This window comes from Erithacus rubecula, assembly GCF_903797595.1.
Source record: "Erithacus rubecula genome assembly, chromosome: 5".
NCBI lineage: Eukaryota > Metazoa > Chordata > Aves > Passeriformes > Muscicapidae > Erithacus > Erithacus rubecula.
Window position 1 is genome coordinate 9,921,591 of NC_136687.1, and position 17,725 is coordinate 9,939,315.

General features: G+C 40.0%; 1 protein-coding gene across 4 annotated transcripts in view; it reads right to left on the minus strand.

Moving 5' to 3' along the window:
- Window positions 1-17,725, minus strand: part of SORCS2 (sortilin related VPS10 domain containing receptor 2) — a 530,132-nt gene that overhangs the window by 396,783 nt on the left and 115,624 nt on the right. The gene's annotated exons all lie outside the window — the stretch shown is intronic.

Here is a 17,725-nt window from a genome sequence, read left to right on the forward strand (position 1 = left end):
TTTTGCTTCTGTTTGTCAGTTTTGTAGGACTGTGCTCTCAGTAAGGTCACCCCAGTCCAGGGAAGCTTCCAATAATACAGCAGAAAGTTTTTTCAGGGAGAGCATCATGCAGACACAGTGCAGATCTCGTATCTCCAGTTATTCAGGTAATGGCTACCAGGTGTGTTCTGAGGAATGTAATTAGATTGTTCTTGGTGACTAAAGACATGGAGGTGTTCATACAACAAAAACTATCTCAGGTTTCTCTGAAAGTAAAGATATGAACCACAACAAAGGGGTACAGGGAGTTGTGTTTCATTCACAGCAGTGGGGTAGCAGATATGAAAAACTGGCAGAAAAAAAAAGAGCTTCAACTCATGGAAGTCTTCAACAACCTCTTTGCAATCCGTCCATGATCTCTTTGCTCTTTCCCATATAAGTGGGCAGATATACACACCTTCTGCAAATGTGATGGGCTAAAATATTTGGATTCCTCTAAGTAATATATATAACAGAACTTCTAGTTTTGCTTTCAAATGCTTACTTAAAAATGCAGATATATGAACTGGTGAAAAGAGTCTCTGCACCATTAGAGGCTACTGCTCCTTTATCTTCAAGATCTTTGATGTTGTATTGTTATGGATGAGGAGTTAAAGAATGTTAATTACTACTGATACATAGGAGCAACTGCTGCTTCTTGAATTCCAATAAACCCTTTGATATCAATGTTTGAATGTTATAGGAGACATTGTCCCACTCAAGCGATTACAAAGACTAGCAAAAGAGGAAACCATGTGTAGATCAGCAGGCAAGTAGGACAGATATACTACAGAGAATGCTACCATAACTCTTGTCAACTCTGTCCCTTTTGATCTAGGTCACTTAGGAAAGGCAGAGGCACAACCTCACATCTCCAGCAAAAGGGAAGAGTAGGAATTCTTCAGGACAAAACAACTGAGAAAGGCATCTGGTACACAGGAATAATTCCATAATGGTAGGCTGCTCAGAAGCAAACAGAACTTCAAATGGAAGCAAAAATTTTGGGAACTATTTATAAAACAGATTTCATCAGTGGGTGGGAAAGAAGAAAGAAGTTCTTATCTATATTGACCTGGGAGAAAGGCAGGGCAGAAGAACCTGACTGAGACACATTATCTCTCCATCCTCAGAAGAAAGAGAACTAAGCAGAATGTTCCATATGTTAAAAATTAAAGGCTGAAGTCCCTATTACAAGGATCAAGCAATCAGTTTCCACTTTGATAACTGTTTTAGGCACTACATCCACAATGTCTGCAGCTTTTGCCTTTCCTGCCAACTCTACTGAGGTGTTTTTTCATTCTAACCATGTATCCAAGTGCCTATAGGTACTGAAGAAGGACCCCTGTCCTTCTGACCCATTTAATTGGGGAAATCTGGTGTGCTGCCACTCACCAGAATAGAATTGCTCACCACACCTCAAACCACTTCTGACCCATAGCTCAAGTCCTGCTGAACACAGCAAGTGCACAGCCAGAGATTCAAGCCAGAGCCACCTCTGGAGAAAGGGCAGAGACCTCCCCTCTGGCTGCCTTGTACTTAACTAGCAGAGACCACAGGGGTGTGGGAGCATGACCATCAGCTCAAGGGCCTGCTGCTGACTTAGCAGTCTCATGTTCTTCTAAATCTAGCTATAATTTACACTCCTCAAACACCCAGTGCCCCTTTTTTTCTAAGCACTTACTTGCTTTTCTGTCCAAAGTAGCTCAAATTCCCACTATTTATGTGTTCTTCCAATAGGAGCCCTTGAGTTCCACCAACACCCAGCTGTCAAATACCCACACAGCCTGGATGATCTCAATACACAGCCAGTCTCACAAACCTATTTTCAGAGCCACCCACCTCCCAATGACTAAGTACCCTATCCATATACAGCTTTCCTGTCAGATGCCTCTCAGCTCTCCCACTTGTTTGCAGGAGAGGTTAATCAGGGGCTGTATTTCTTGTGCACTTCACAAGGTCTGATGTCTCCTGTCCCTGCCCTATATATATTTTCAGCAAGATTTATTGATGAAAATCCAAATATTTATTATAAATTCACTTACATATAAAGAGATTTTACTTCATGAACCCAGACAGAATAATCTGAATAGTATTTAACAGTAATTTCTTGGGTTTACCTAGCTAATTTTTTTTTTTTACTGTGGGTGGATGAGGATGTATGTTGAAATGGTATTTTCTCAAAGTAATCTTAACAAGTATAGCATTACAGCTATTTATATAATTAAATTAAAATTTAAATGGCTGACAGTTTTTCTGTGAGCTCAGTGCTTCCTATGATTAAGATCTTTGCTAGAAGTCTGTAGTTCTATACTAACAAAGTCACAGATGGAAACTGAAGTATAGCACTAAAAAGTATTGATAGTCACAACTATTAGGTCAGATTAAAAGAGCTAACACGCTTTCCCAAAAGTGAACAGGTTTGTTCTCCCAAAGGTGGACAGGTTAATCAACAGCAAGAGTGAATAAAAAAACTGCATGTATTTCAAGATACAATAACAGGAATCCCCAATTCCAGGGAAAAAAAAAAAAAAAAAAAAAGAAAGCCCAGGTTGAAGTTTGCTACATAAACCCATGACAACATTTAATAGATGCTATGCTTCTGCTCACAAAATGTGTTGAAATTATGATTATGGAAATTCAGGTATATTCATAATTTTTGCATGTTTCCATCATAAACTGAGGCTGTGTTCATGACAAACTTCCAATCTCACATTCCCTTCTTGGTCAGCAGGACATGGTAATGCTCTTCTCTGCTAAAAAAATTAATGAAAATATTTAGGCTTGGCTAAAGATATATATCTGTTCAGAGTCTTTTCGTTTACTTCTCTGCTAGCATTATTTATTGATTTATTTACACCTGGATATGAGAGGCAGGGGAACACTTTTCACTATTATTTGTCAGCATCTAGTTTTGGCCTGATAAAAGTCTGCTGTTGCAAAGCTCCTTGTCTATCAACAGTGCAGCCCTGCCCTGCATGCTACACACAATCCTGTATCCATTTTTCTCAGTTTCTAGTGGCTGTCATTCATTAATTAAAAAGGGCAGAGGAGGAAGCTGCTGATGATAATGACACCAAAGAAATCAGAAAAATTCTACGACTTCCAATAAAAGGAAAAAAATACATATAAGTGAAGACCCATAAAAAAGGTATGTCCTTATATAAAATGGTCTTTAAAAAACCCATTCACCTACAAATACCTTTAGTATCTACATGGTTAGATTGTAGATTTAGTACAATGGTTAGATTTACATTTGCTATAGGACATATCTGCATGCACAAAGGAATGATGGAAATTCTCAGACAGATTTACTGGTTTTCCTCATGTAAAACTGGTAAGATAAAGAACATCTTTGTGTTTAGTCATCTATGATCAGAAGTTGTTCCTAGAACTTTAGAGATTACTGTTTTCATTAACACATAATTGATGTCCCTTCTCAATACACAAATCAGAGACTTTATGGACACCTCTCTCTAGCAAAATCATACTCAGCATTTTCTAAAGTGGGAGACTAGAACCAACCTACTCTGTCATTTAATCAGCAATTAGCCTGATTTAAAAATACTGAAAATAATCTCCCACAGAATTCTGTTGAAAGTGCAAGTTATCAGCATTCAGGAGATATAAGTTGTTTCTATTTAGCAACTGAAATTAATTTAAAAATGTTTGACCTGCTGAGCCCAAACCTTTAGTAAATGACTTATGACTTCAACAACATCTTCTGTAACATAATTGAGAACATTCAGTGGTAACAGATCACTTAACAAGGCACCAGGGGGCCTATATGTAACTGACAATAGGGAAATTTCAATTATTAAATTGTAACTTCACAGAACCTACAAGCAATAAGCTTCTGGACATGAAGACCAGCCAAAAAAAGGCAAGAAAGCAGGGAGAAGATTTCCTGCAAGGGAAGGTATGTGAAGAGATTTTGTTATTAATAAATGGATCATTATTTTAAAGTCAGGACTCTACTCCCTCCACTGAGCTCATCTTTCAGGCTTCACTATTACCACATTCTCTTCTATACAAAAAGGCAGTGCCAAAGTAATACCAGCACTAACAATGCACATTTACAGCAGAATGTGGACTGCTGGACTTTGTGGTTTGCAGAGCAAAAATATCAAAGGAAGAAATGTACCTGGCAAAGAATACTGGTGCTACTGATTAACAGATAGACAAGCACAGCCTCCCCTCCAGAGATCAGCAGACTTCCACAAAGGCTTTCAGAAAGTTGAAAAACACACCTCAAGGCATACAGCAAAAATCAAACCTGTGTCTATCCCCTCAAACACTTGAGTCTCTGCTGAATTCCTCTCCACACCCACTGATGCAATGCATCACTGATTCTCAATACTGTCATATATACTCTGTATTGAAATTCTGATATAACTGGAGGAGGAAATGAACTTGGCCTTAGATTTCCCACAGAAAACGGAAAAACCTTAACTCAAATGTTTTAAGTTGCAGGATAAAAGGTATAGACAGAGATTGTTACTGTTTATTCGCATACACAAATGTGAACAGAAATCAATAATTACATAGTACACTAAAAATGCCAGACATGGTAAAATTTTATTTGGTAACCAGAAAACACAACTGTACATTTGGGACAAATCCTACCAGACCCAGCATCTAGCAGTGTCATGCTGAATGCCCTTGTTCTCACTGACACAATTCTTCAGGGATCTTTAGTGAAGCACAGAAGCAATCCTTTGATTGCTTTCTTTCCTTCCAATCCAACAAGAAGTGTTGCCTACACAGAAATACAATACAGGACTTGTATGTATTGCCTAACATTTTACTTACGTTTTCCATCATGTACCTCCTCTTTTTATTTGTTATATAGTGCTGCTAAAGTTCACTAACTAATAACTGTAAAAGTTTTGAAGATGGACAGCAGTAGATAGGGATAACTATTGTTATTATCAAAGAACGAGTATCAAGCAGATTTGTTTTGCATTAAAAAAAGCTTTACAAATTCTTTCCATCACTAAAAATTCTCCCATATCATGAAAAGACACTGCAGGAAAGACATACTACTTGTCAAGCTCTTCCAATGCTATTTACTGATACCAAAACATAATACCAAATACAGCCATGGAGATGTTATAGAAGTTATTATTCTATTTAAACCTAGCACCAAACTTCTACTGAAAATGTTCCATTTGAAAATACTGATGGATAGACACAAATCAATCTTATGTTGGACTGAGGTTTGTGTTTGGTTCTACCAGTCTGTTGATTCTGTTCACAGGTGACATGCATACATATCTCTGCCTCTATAACAAAACTGAAACAGATTTGCAGTAGCTGTCACTTTACTACAACATAAAAAAAAAATATATTAAAAATTAAAAAAAAAAAAGTAAAGCAGCACATCTGTTGAGAAAACATACAGGATAATGCTCATGCTGCTGCGAAGACCCCAACCATGCAAGTGCAGGATGATTTCTCACTGCAGCAGACCACAAGGATGGGCATGCAAAGAACATCCTAATTTAAGCTGATCTGTAGGCAGGCAGCTCTTCTCCAACAGCAAGGACTGAAGATTTATCACAATTCCCTGTCTGTTCTTTAAACAGAGAGTTAAATGATACAGAAACCTGCAGATGCATCTCCTAGCAATGGCAGCTAATTACCATTCAGGCTGGGGCTCCTATCCCAGCTGCTCAAGGATAATTACCCCTAATGAAAGTGGTGGTGCAGGCTTCTTGGCTCTGCTGAGTTGTCTTAGAATAACAGACGGCCAAAGACATTTGGCATTCAGTACACCTTGCCACAGAGGAACACTATTGATCCACGTGCCATGGCATCACATTCAGACTGAGAAATTCACTTGTGAAAAACATATGATACACTCTAAAGCAGAGGAAAACATCACTCCCCAAGACCAGACAGCTCCTCTGTGCCAAGACTGTCTGAAATGCAGCCTGCCTACAGGACAGCACAGCTCCTTAACACAAGCCATCTGAGGTGACAGACAAGTGATGCTCTTGTTTACAGAGCAGTTAGGAAAGATGAAGGTGCTGACAGACACAGCAAGCTCAGGTGGGGCAGACCTGGTCTCTTTGGCCACTTTGGTCATTTACTGTTATATTGAACAAAACATTTCTCACCATGGTAAAAACACGTTTTCATCAACAGGGTTTATTCCAGCTCAAATTTCCCTTCAGCTCTCTCAGCTAAACATCTTTTGAGCATCCTGTCACTAGTCATATTCCCCAGGGATCAGTGTTGAGCCCAGTCCTATTCTGATGAACTGGATCACGGGATTTGAGTGTACCCTCAGCAAATTTGTGGACTACACCAAGTTGGGCTGGAGGGCAGGAAGGCTCTGCAGAGGGATCTGGACAGGCTGGATCGATGGGCTGATGCAGGCAAATGGCAGGAGGTTCAACAAGACCAAGTGCTGGGTCCTGTGCTTGGGTCACAGCAACCCCAGGCACTGCCACAGGCTGGAACAGAGTGTCTGCAAAGCAGTCTGGTGGAAAATGACCTGGGGGTGCTGGCTGACAGTGACTGAACATGAGCCAATGCATGCCCAGAAGGCCAAGAAGGCCAATGACCTCCTGGCCTGGATCCAGAACAGCATGTCCAGCAGGAGCAGGGAAGGCATTCTACTCTTGTACTCAGCAGTGGTGAGACCACACCTCAAGTTCTGTGTCCAGTTCTGGGCAGCTCACTGCAAGAAAGACACTGAGGTGCTGGAGCAAGTCCAGAAAAGGGCAACAGAGCTGGTGAAGGGTCTGGAGTACAAGTTCTACAAGGAGTGGCTAAGGAAGCAGGGGGTGTTTAGTCTGGAGAAAAAGAGACTCAGGGGAGAGTTTATTGCCCTTTACAAGTACCTGAAAGGAGGCTGTAGCCAGGTCTCTTGTCCCAGGGAGAGACTTGGTCTCTTCTCCTAGGCAGCTATTGAGAAGACAAGAGGTTATAGTGTTAGGCTGTGCCAGGAGAGGTTCAGAGTGGACATCAATAGGAGTTTCTTCATGGAAGGAGTTGCTAAAAATTGGAATAGACTGCCCAAGAAGGTGGTGGAGTCCCTGTCCCTGGGGGTGTCCAAGAAACAAGTGGAAGTGGCATGCACTGCCATGGTTCAGTTGGCAAGGTGGTGATCAGTCAAAGGTTGGACTCTATGATCTCAGAGGTTGTTTCCAAACGAAATGATTCTGTGATTCTGTCTTACAGTTTCAGCTCTACAAAATGGTATCAATATTTCAGGGTCAAGATATTTTCATTTGATGGCTTTTCCTTATATGTGCTACACAGAAAATGGCTGCATATATTTACCTGTGGTTTTGAGAAGGAATGATTATCATTCGGTCTAGCAGAAGGAATAGAAAAATAATGCTGCTCACCCTCCTTTTCTACACAGCCATAACACAGATACACCAATGTCAAAATGCAACTTTGCATGACAGAGCTGGGAAGTGATAGGAAACATTTACAGAACATATTTGCAGAGAGAGAGCAGCCTCAGGAACTGGCAGAGCAGAGGAAATACAAAATTTCATCTTGGAGTTTTTCAAACAAAATTTACCTTTTTTTTTTAACCATGTGTGTATATATATATATATATATATACATATATGTATATATACTTAATGACTGCAATACCAAGACAGAGCATAATGACACAAAAATGAAGGTACAGAGAAAAAAGAGAAAGATACTCTCTTGACACAATGTGAAGCACAGAGGACTGTCTATAATGTGAATTCATTGTGATTGAGAGATGTGAAAAAAACTGTTCCAAAGGACAGAAGAAATAAGGAGTTTCTCTGACAGCAAGAAGACTTTTTGATTTGCCAAGGAGCTGGTCATCAATATGAAAGCACAGGAACCTAGGAAAAGTGATAGAAAAAAAATACAAATTGAGAATGTGGAAGATTTGGGGAACCTCTACAGCTTTTTTTTTTTTATGCTAAAATCATCAAGTCCTATTGTTATTGAGATGAAATGACACTTCTGCCTTTAAGTATGAAAAAGAAAAGAAAAAAGGAAAGGAATAAGTCCTATGATGAACAGCTATGAACATAAAGTCAATAAAAACAACAGTTGAGAGAATATCAAATCAATACACTAATGTTATAAATAATGTTTTGGACATAATACTACTTACTTTTTTTCAATTTGCATATGATAAGCCTTAGTAATGCTGAAATTTATATTTATTTGGCAGTTACATATTACTGGCCACTTTCTATCCCTGTCTTTGGAAAAATCAAGTACTTCCTAGCACTAGAGACTATAGGAGTCATAGAGTTTCTTTTGATGCAACACTGCAAGTTTTGCATCCTCCCTGTGTTTGGTTGACAGTTGCATTCATAGTCTGCTTAGAGAGATGCCTAAGTTGATGCTCCTTAATTCCACAGAATTTGAATACCACATTGCTAACTTACACTTCACAAACACTGAGAAATATAATATGAGACCCCAGAGACTGTAGGTTCCTAACAGCTGAATTTTAACATTCTAAGTTGTAAGTACACATTGTCATTTCCAGGTTTAAAAAATACATAAGTGATTTGTAATTACAGCTATATAAAGGCCTTCTGTGCTAACGCCCAGGACAAAAATGGGTAAGAAAATCAGAATCATTCTTGGTGCTTCTTCCAGTATCTGAATAATAAGTGATCTGAAAGCACTGGATGACCTCATGAAGAAGTGGCATGGTTAAATTGCAAAGTGTTTCACTATAAATAGAGCATCTGCAGACAATGCTGTACAACAGAAACTAATTTAAGTCTTAATTCCATAGATCCCTGATATAGTAGGTTTGTCTTTGCTTGAATTTAGGAAATTACATGAGTGCTATGCCAAATCCCACACCTGTGCTTCAGATGAACACCTTGTGCTTAGAGCATTTCAGGATGTGCACAGACACACATAGCCCTATTTAGAAACAACTTACTCTGCACTGATAGTACTCACACTTTAGTCTTTTTCTTGCTCTTAACAAAGCTGTCAACTGGCTGATAAAACCTTCTTTGCCGTTTCTTGGAGATAACCAGTTTATCTAAGATTCTTCTCAATTACAGCACAAAAGAACTCTTCAAGTCCTCACACATTCACTCCATCCATCTAGCACAGAGCCCCCTGCTCTGGTTAGGAAGGAAAGAGGATCTTTAGGCTTGCAGGCTCTGCACATAGTGATATGTGACATTGCCACCTAGTTCTCAATAAAGATCACCCACTCCACTGCACTCAATTTGCTCCCCATCAGCTGTAACCAACGTTACTTATTTCCCTTCTCTAGGGGAGAGAAAAACAACCTTAACTAAATTTGGGCTGCTGGTAGGAAGCCATGAAGTCCAAATAACAAGGAGACTAAATGATTTTTCTTTTAACCTTGTTCCCTCCCACAGCCCTACCACAAAGGCTGGTGATCAGAGAAGTGAGGTGCAACCTGCAGATCTCTGCACTGTGCAGCTGGCAGTGAATCCTCCCTCAAAGCCCTTACATAGCTACTTACTGCCTCAGTCACAGCCTCATCTGATCTGAATGGCAAGGGATGAAAATTAAGGGATCAACAGCATTCAAAATTACAGTCTTCTGTGTCAGCTAAGTGTCAGGAAAGGCAATAGCTCCATGCCACTTCAATTAGTTTAATTCCCATTTGGAGTGCATCCACCCTCCATCTCAGTGAATAGCTCTGTTGCCTTGTCTCTCTGCCAGACTACTTGGCCTTCTTGCATGATGATATGCATGGAGAAGGATGATTTCTAGGATACAAACCATGAGGTACACAGTTTATTTTATTACAAAAAGAGTCATGGCTTTGTCAAGGATTCGGCACTCTCCCACACAAGCAGGTTTGTCCTGTTTCATGACAATACCTGCACCTAATTTAACACATCATTTTAATTATTGCTAAAAAATCAAATAAGCAGCACATTGTTTCTGTCTCCTGGGAGAGACTGCAATTTACATCTCCAAAAATAATATAATTCACAGCAAAATTGAAGTCCCAATGTGTATAATAATTTTCTAAAACATACCCACCACTGTCAATTAACAAAAGCCTATCTAAACCATTCTCTAATGCACCAGATAATTTCAACACTAAAATAGCCTTTAAAATCCCATAGAATAAATACAATACCTCATCCAAGACAAAGTGATTATCATTTTCATTTCACTCCTTAGACAGTTCCTAATAGGGCTTATTCCCCTAACATATATGTCTGCAACATCCATTAAGGATAATGAGAACAATGCACATGAATCAGGTGGGAGACTGCAATTCATGGTTTCTGGTAGTGACCAGACCATGACCTCCCTTGCCACACAAGTCTAAAATAGTTCAGCTGAGCAGTTCTTCCATACCTTGGCAAATGAAAGCAGGTCAGATTCTTGTCACAGATTCCTAGTATTTACATAACACTAATGAAATCAAATATTTAAGGAAATAGCTTGAAAGAAACTTTGGAAATCTTCATGCAATACAGAGAAATAAAGGAAAATATTGTGACTAGCTGAAGAAAAGAGAATACAAACCTACTGCAAGTTTATTTATTAATAGACAGCTGTATTTCTAGATAGGTAGGTATGAGCTACTCCACAGCTGCTGCTGGTGTCATTCTCCTTAGTGCTCTGAGTTGCAGTATCAATTTAAGCCAGCCTAATCTTTTGTAATAGATGCTATTTCCCAAGCTAAAACACACAGTCCCCCTGCAACACAGGCACTGGAAAAAATGCAACCTGTAAGCAGCAGACTTTCCAGTACAATAACACCAGTGCTCAGCACTCTGTTAATATTCCAACCCATCCATAGCCCAGAGATACCAAGCAGGAATACAACTGACCAGGTACTCTTTGACTAGACATGGCTTAAACAGAATCCTGGTACACTCAGGGCAGGAAAGTTATACAAGGAACAAGAAATCTTCATGTGGTATGGGGGAAATTATTCTTTTTTGCAGGCTGAGCTACTCATGTCACCTTTCATTTATTTATCACAGAAATTGGTACCAGAACTAGCAGACTGAGATGCAATGTTTCATTTGTGGAGCCATGGTGTTAGCAATGGTTCATTGAGATTATTTCTCATAAACTACCATTAAAGTAATCTTTGTAATTATGTAGAGCAATTAAGCATAAATTAAGTTACCAAAAATGACATTGGGCAAAAACATTTGCATATATTAACTGTGCTGACCCCTGTGACTTTACATGGGGAAGAATGTGGAGCTAACCAAAATTATGCCTTGATGAGCAACTTGGAGGCAGGCAGGAAAAAAAAATATTTTAATCCTACTTAATTTAAAATACATTTATTAAAGGCATTCATCCTAATCCAGAATCTTTTAAATTATTTACTGAATATCAAAATATCCTGAATTAGAAAAGCCATTTCAAAGCCTTTTCAAATTGAAACAAAGGCATTACTACATATGGGACAAAGTTCTGCTAGAAATGCTGTCCTCCTGTTGCAAACAGCCCCTTCTACTGAACAGCAAGGAAGAGAATTTGGTCCTTTTTTAAAAACTCTGTCAGATTATAAGAAAGTTTATTTTGTTTCCAAATGTTGAGGGTTTACATAGACGTGCCCCCACTGTACATTAATATAATCTCTAGACCATCTGTAGAAAATGAACACCAGAAGAATCATACCTTTCAGTGTAAGAACTTAATGAATACATGGAATAATTTCTCTGCCTTCCTTGTCTGTGTTTTCCTGGGTCTATATTGTCTGTGTCTATATTAAAATGGGATGAGTGCCATTATTTTAGAATACATAGTATTTGAAAAATAAAGAACAAATGCTTTTTAAAAAATTGTGCAAGTTAAGCATTTCTGATATTTCTTTTTTGATACTTCTTATAAGATTCCATTTAAAATACCATATTTAAAATAAGCTTCCTGTTTCACTCCAAGAGAAGAGAAGATAAAACTAAAAGTCTATTTAGCTTGGTCAAAAATCAGTACAGGATAAACAATATAGATCTACAAACCAAAAGGCAAATATATGTCTAGTAAGTTAAACATCCTAAGCACTAGACAAAAAGACAAAGTGGTTTCCCCCTTAAACAGAGAAATATTTTTTGGCACCATAGTCAAGGGAAATCTGACAGTATTAAGCCTATAGTCCTTCCAGTCTCAAAGATAATAAAAATACTTATCTTTAGTCATCAACATTTTGTTTAAATCATCAAATTATTAAGTACTTTTGCACAGTTGAAAACATTTGTCCAAAACTAATTATAATCACCAATTATCCTTTTAGGAAATTGCTCTGTATCCACCAGGAAGCCTTTTCTCTTGTCCTGTAAGAGCAGCTTCACATGCCCTGTCAAGTTACAGGAATCACATGTAAGTACTCACATGTAAGTGGATCTTCCTGCTCCAGGGAGCAATCTACAAAATCCTCACTTAAATGAGCAGGTTTCATGAAATATTTTCATGTCTTTAGGCTCTGTGTTATTCTCATTTTGATTACAGCTGTTATTATGTTTGTGTATTAAATGTACACAGCTCAAAACATATTTCGAAGAAAACCAGAATACTAATTTTGCTTTGTTCAAGGAGTGTTTGTTATGAGCCATGGAGATTTGCACCCAGAGATTATCTTGTTGAGAAGATTTTGTGTGTTTCAAAAAAAAAAAAAAGAGGGCTAATAGGTTGATAACAGCATGCAATGCCAATTTGATGACCAGTGAGAAAAGATAGTGTGTTCAGAATCAAATACCATCCCTAGAGGTGTCCCATAGAATTATAAAGTAATTGGGGACAGGCATCATGATTTCTTCAGCTGTTCTCCACCCCTCCTAAAAAGAACAGGATTGACAGATGTGAACACTTAACACACTTCAGTTTTTCCTTACGATCTCTGATATGGCCACCCCTGTTCTTCATTATTATAAAGAAACTGTGTGTGGACTGAAAATCATTTGTGGTGGCTTAATTCATGGATGGATTCTATTCTAACCTGCTCTGATCTGCTCTATATCCACAAATAGCTGAAGACATTCAACACCTTTTACCTCTCACTGATTTCCCTCCAAGGAGAAGCTACTCAGGAACTGCCAATATAATGGCTCTAGCTTCTCTCTGATTTATTCACTTGCTAGAAAGGCATATCAAGTTTCTAAACACTCAAACACAGGAGTTCCAACAACACAGAGAAAATAAATTCCATCTTTGACCTTTTTAAAACTGCTCTTATAGCATCATTCTCTAAGACTGAATTCATTATTCTACTCAATATATTCCATTCCAGTGGCTGCAAGATATTAGCTAGGATTAAAATCAGGTCAGCAGCACTAAGAATATATAGCACTTTACCCTGAAGAATACAAAGGCACCAAAACACCCCAAAGTGGTAATAACTGATCTGTTTGCTCTAGGATTCAGTATTTTCTGTGGAAAGCTGATGGTCCTCTTTCAGTTTTTATGAAGAGTAACAATGAACAGCATTTAAAAGATCAATACTAATAAAACAACATGATGAGGTCAGGACAGACTTTAAAGGTGGAAATTACATTACTGTTATTCATGACATGATAATATCCAGGGCCTCTGGGTATGATATGACATGATAATAACCTGGGCACTACTGTGTTAGTTATTTTACAAAGAATGGGAGGTAAATGGAGCCATGACATGAAAAAATATATTAAATATATAGGTAGATATTGATAGAGAATGGGCTAGAGCCCTAGGGTCACAGCATCTCACACGAGAATTTGAGTCCATACAATTGATCAATTTATTTACTCATCTGGCCTCAATACTAAACACCTCTTAAATTAGTTTCTTTTTATATTAGTTTCTCCCTTGCAGGTAGTATATCTGTATGTTAGTTGTACATCACACCATCCAGGCAAGTAGGAACATCACTGAGAATAGCTGCACATAAAACCTTCATCAATGAGGACAGAAATAGAATATTTCCAGTTAGATTCATCTCCAATCAAGGTGGCTGAAATATACAAGATCTGTAACACTTTCTCCCCTTCCCCACCTACTCTCTGAATATGGATATTTCATACAGATATCCGAATTAGAGATGCATGCATATCCCAACTCATTATCTGCATATATTACTTGCTATTTCAGCAGAAAATCCTCTATCACAAGCACTATGGCTCTGCTTGCCAATGGAGGCAGATTAAGACCTCCTGACCTGAAGCACGATGTCTACAGTACGTGCTGCAGAGCGGAATCTGCCTGCGGGCAGCTCGGGCAGCCCGAAGCGATGGTGGGTGAAAGCATCGTGCCAGCGAAGGCACCAACGCATCGGCGGCGTCGGGTCCCACCACGGGGCGGGTTCCTCTGGCTCGGTGCTGACTCCTTTGGGCTCGGGGCCGCTTCCTTCGGACTCGATGTGGTTTTCTCTGGGATCAGCATGGGTTCCTTTGGGCTCCGTGTGGGGTTCTTTGGGTTCGGGGCTGGTTTCTCTGGGCTCGGTGCGGGTTCACTTGGGTTCGGGGCTGGTTCCTTTGGGCTCCGGGAAAGCGCCGCAGCCGCTGGCATGTCCCGGCGCCCTCTGCCGGCGGCCCGGCGCACACAGCGAGCCGGGCTCGCAGCTCGGCTCAGATCCCGGCTCAGATCCCGGCTCAGATCCCGGCTCAGATCCCGGCTCAGATCCCGGCTCCGGTCCCGGCTCCGGTCCCTTCCCAGCTCCATCGGCCGCGCCGCCCCGCAGCCGGTGCGGCCCGTCCTGTTCGTATTGAAGAATTTCCATAATCTTCATGGTGCGCGTCTGAGGTTATCCAGTGACAGTCATATTAGCTTGTGACAGACAGCACGTGTATTTTGGGGACAGTTACACATGTACTGTCCTGCTAAATGTAACAATAGTGCTGACCTTGTTTTCAGCAAATACTTGGCTCCCACTCTGGGGCATTTTCCTTCGACTGTCATCAGTGATGAATACCAACACTAGGGAGGCAGTTCCGTCTAGTGGCCAGGTGAACTTGCCCTGGAGCCCGGGTTCTGCTGGCTCTGCCCCTGCCCCTGCAGGTGACTACTACTAAATAACGCTACTGCATTATTTTCATTGCAGTAGCACCTGGAGAGCTCCAGAGCAGGGCGGGGTGGGGGCACTCCTCTGGTGTGAGCCACTAACACGAACCAGGCTTGGCCTCCCTAGGTAACAACATGCAAAAGAAAAATAGTATAATAGGACACCAGAAGTACTGTCATTAATTTGGCTTCCAGTTTCTCCAACTCAAAAATGCTTCGGAATGTTCACATGAAAGGTGAGTTTCCATTTTTAAACATTGGTATTATGTTATGTGGGAGGTTTTTTGACACATTTTCTTACAGTATCTTTCTCCCTGTAACAGGTAACACAATCTTTTTGTAGACTGTGTTTCCACGATGACAAGATACAGGACTGTGCAATACCTCAATTAAATGCTTGCTTTATAACTAGCAGTAAAAAAACTACATCTGAAACCTTCATCCTTGGTAGTTATCTCACCCATAGTTGCAAATGATCACTTTTAAGTGAGATTCAGATGCAGGATTTCCACATAAGCAGTTTGATACTCAGAAACATTCATTCAGCTGGCAGGACCACAAAAACCTCTTAAGTTTAAAAAATAAAAATTAAAAAAATCACTGCAAGTTTTTCTTTGGATTTCACCCCCTGCAGCAGCTGCTTTTTAGCTATGTATGCCCACAGCTCCCTTCCCTTGCCTGCACACACACAAAACGAGCTGCAACGTGAAAATTCAATCCTCAGTATCAGGCTGTCATCACACTAAAATAAAACTGCTCATTTTTAACCAAAGGAAACTTTTTTATGACTTGCTCGTCCAATAAAGCCATCATGCCGCGCTAACGAGGTGCTGTGAGATAGCTCCCATGGTCCTGGCCAGGCGCTGCTCCTCGCCCCAGCAGCAGGAGGAGGCTCGACCTGCCTGCTCCTTCATAGGCAGGGAGATGTCACCTCCTCCTGACCCCAGCCTTTGAGCACATTAACAGCCTTTCCACTGGAATGCAGTGCTGCAGGGAAACGCCCTGAGGAAGTAAGAAGAGCTATCAAATCAGTAGAGCCTTGCAGGATGAGGCCCTGTCTCTATCTTTCCCTGATACCCTTTTCTAGTTCCCAGAAGCTGTGTCACTGCCAAACCTCAAAACTGCAGCTTCCACATCAGTGATGTTCACATGAAGGGGCTTCTGTTTTGTTCAGTGAACTAAAGTGGATACATTTTAAGCTAAATTTTAATTAACCACTTATTTGCATTTATGGAAACATGTTCCTAAACACAAGAAAGCTCTGCTGCAGTTTACCTTTTATCAATTTATTCTAAATTCTCTCAATCAGATTCTTGAAAGGTAGCTAAACCTAAAAAGGATAAAAGTCTACATTTATCGTAACCACAAAGAATAGAATTAAGGGGAGTTAGAGAGGTAAAGTGGCAGCTCCAATTTTCTTACTTTTAAGCTGGTAGAGCTCTCTGCAGAAGACTTTGCATCTTCTGCAAAGCCTGTGTATGCATACACTCATAACATAATGGAGTTTTAATAGAACAGTTTCTATTAAAAAAGGTCAATTTTTATTACTATTACAATGATAATATTGTGAAAAAATAGAATATTTGGATGTAATATGGTGAAAAACTTAAAACACTGCACTGATATTTAATAGGCCCTATAACAGTTTCCCGTGTGCTACTTTGGCACAGGCTGCATCTTTTCTGTCGCTGTGAGACTGGGAATAGCTACCAATATCCCCACTGGGGGCTAACATCATATGTGCCAGCCATGCTTAGCACAGCCTGGAAATAAGACCCCAAAGATTTTACTAAGGGTTATAAAGAGCTGATAGGCACAGAGCCCACATCAATGAGTAAGTCAGTCCATCTAGCTGATGGACCATGTCTTGTAATCATCCACGAGGAATGATGCTGCCCTGTCTGCTGTTCAGTCACAGAGCTACTATCACTGCTGAGCTTGAATTTTGTCATTCCAACAATCTCGGAAATAGGAGAGAAATACCCTGAGTCTGCACTAAAGGATTGCTGCTGTAAAGCCCCAGCTCCTCAAAACACCCCTACCCATCCCCTGAACTCTTGCAGGACTAAGTCCGTAATTTAGTACAAGTCTAAAGTATCACTTTGATCAACCAACATGCCCTGGAGATGTCTTTTCTCAAACAGGCATGTTGAACTGCTTAAACCTGACCTGCATGTGACTGCAAAAATGCACCTGAGAACTACTGATTTATGGAGCTGACTGAAGAACTATTTCCATTCTAATACAACAGGCAACCACAGCTCTGGAGATACATGCTCTGAGGAAATCATTCCCAAATAGGTAAGTATCTCTCACACACACCTCCTCCAGTCCAATATTTTGTGGCTCCCGCTGACCCTCACTTTATTTGGGACCCACAAGTGCAACATGTAAACACACTTAATAATAGGGTAATGACAGTTTAATTTCCTATCCCTGGGATGTCCCAAACTATTTGATGGGAAAGACCAAATTCAGCTGGATGACTTGCAAGTATCCTATTATGAATGTGCTTAAAAATGGCAAGATTAAGAAATGGACATCCATAATGCAGCCTAGGACAACAAATCACTTTCTGACACATAATGAAGTTCAATCAACTCAGGTTCTGTGGGACTCAGGGTGGCAACAAGTTTTTAAACATAGATATTTGCATGATGTCTAATACAGAGCCTATGCTTTGTGCCTGTTAATAACTGTGTCCTTGTAAAATCCCTGTTAAGTAGAGAGTAGTGTT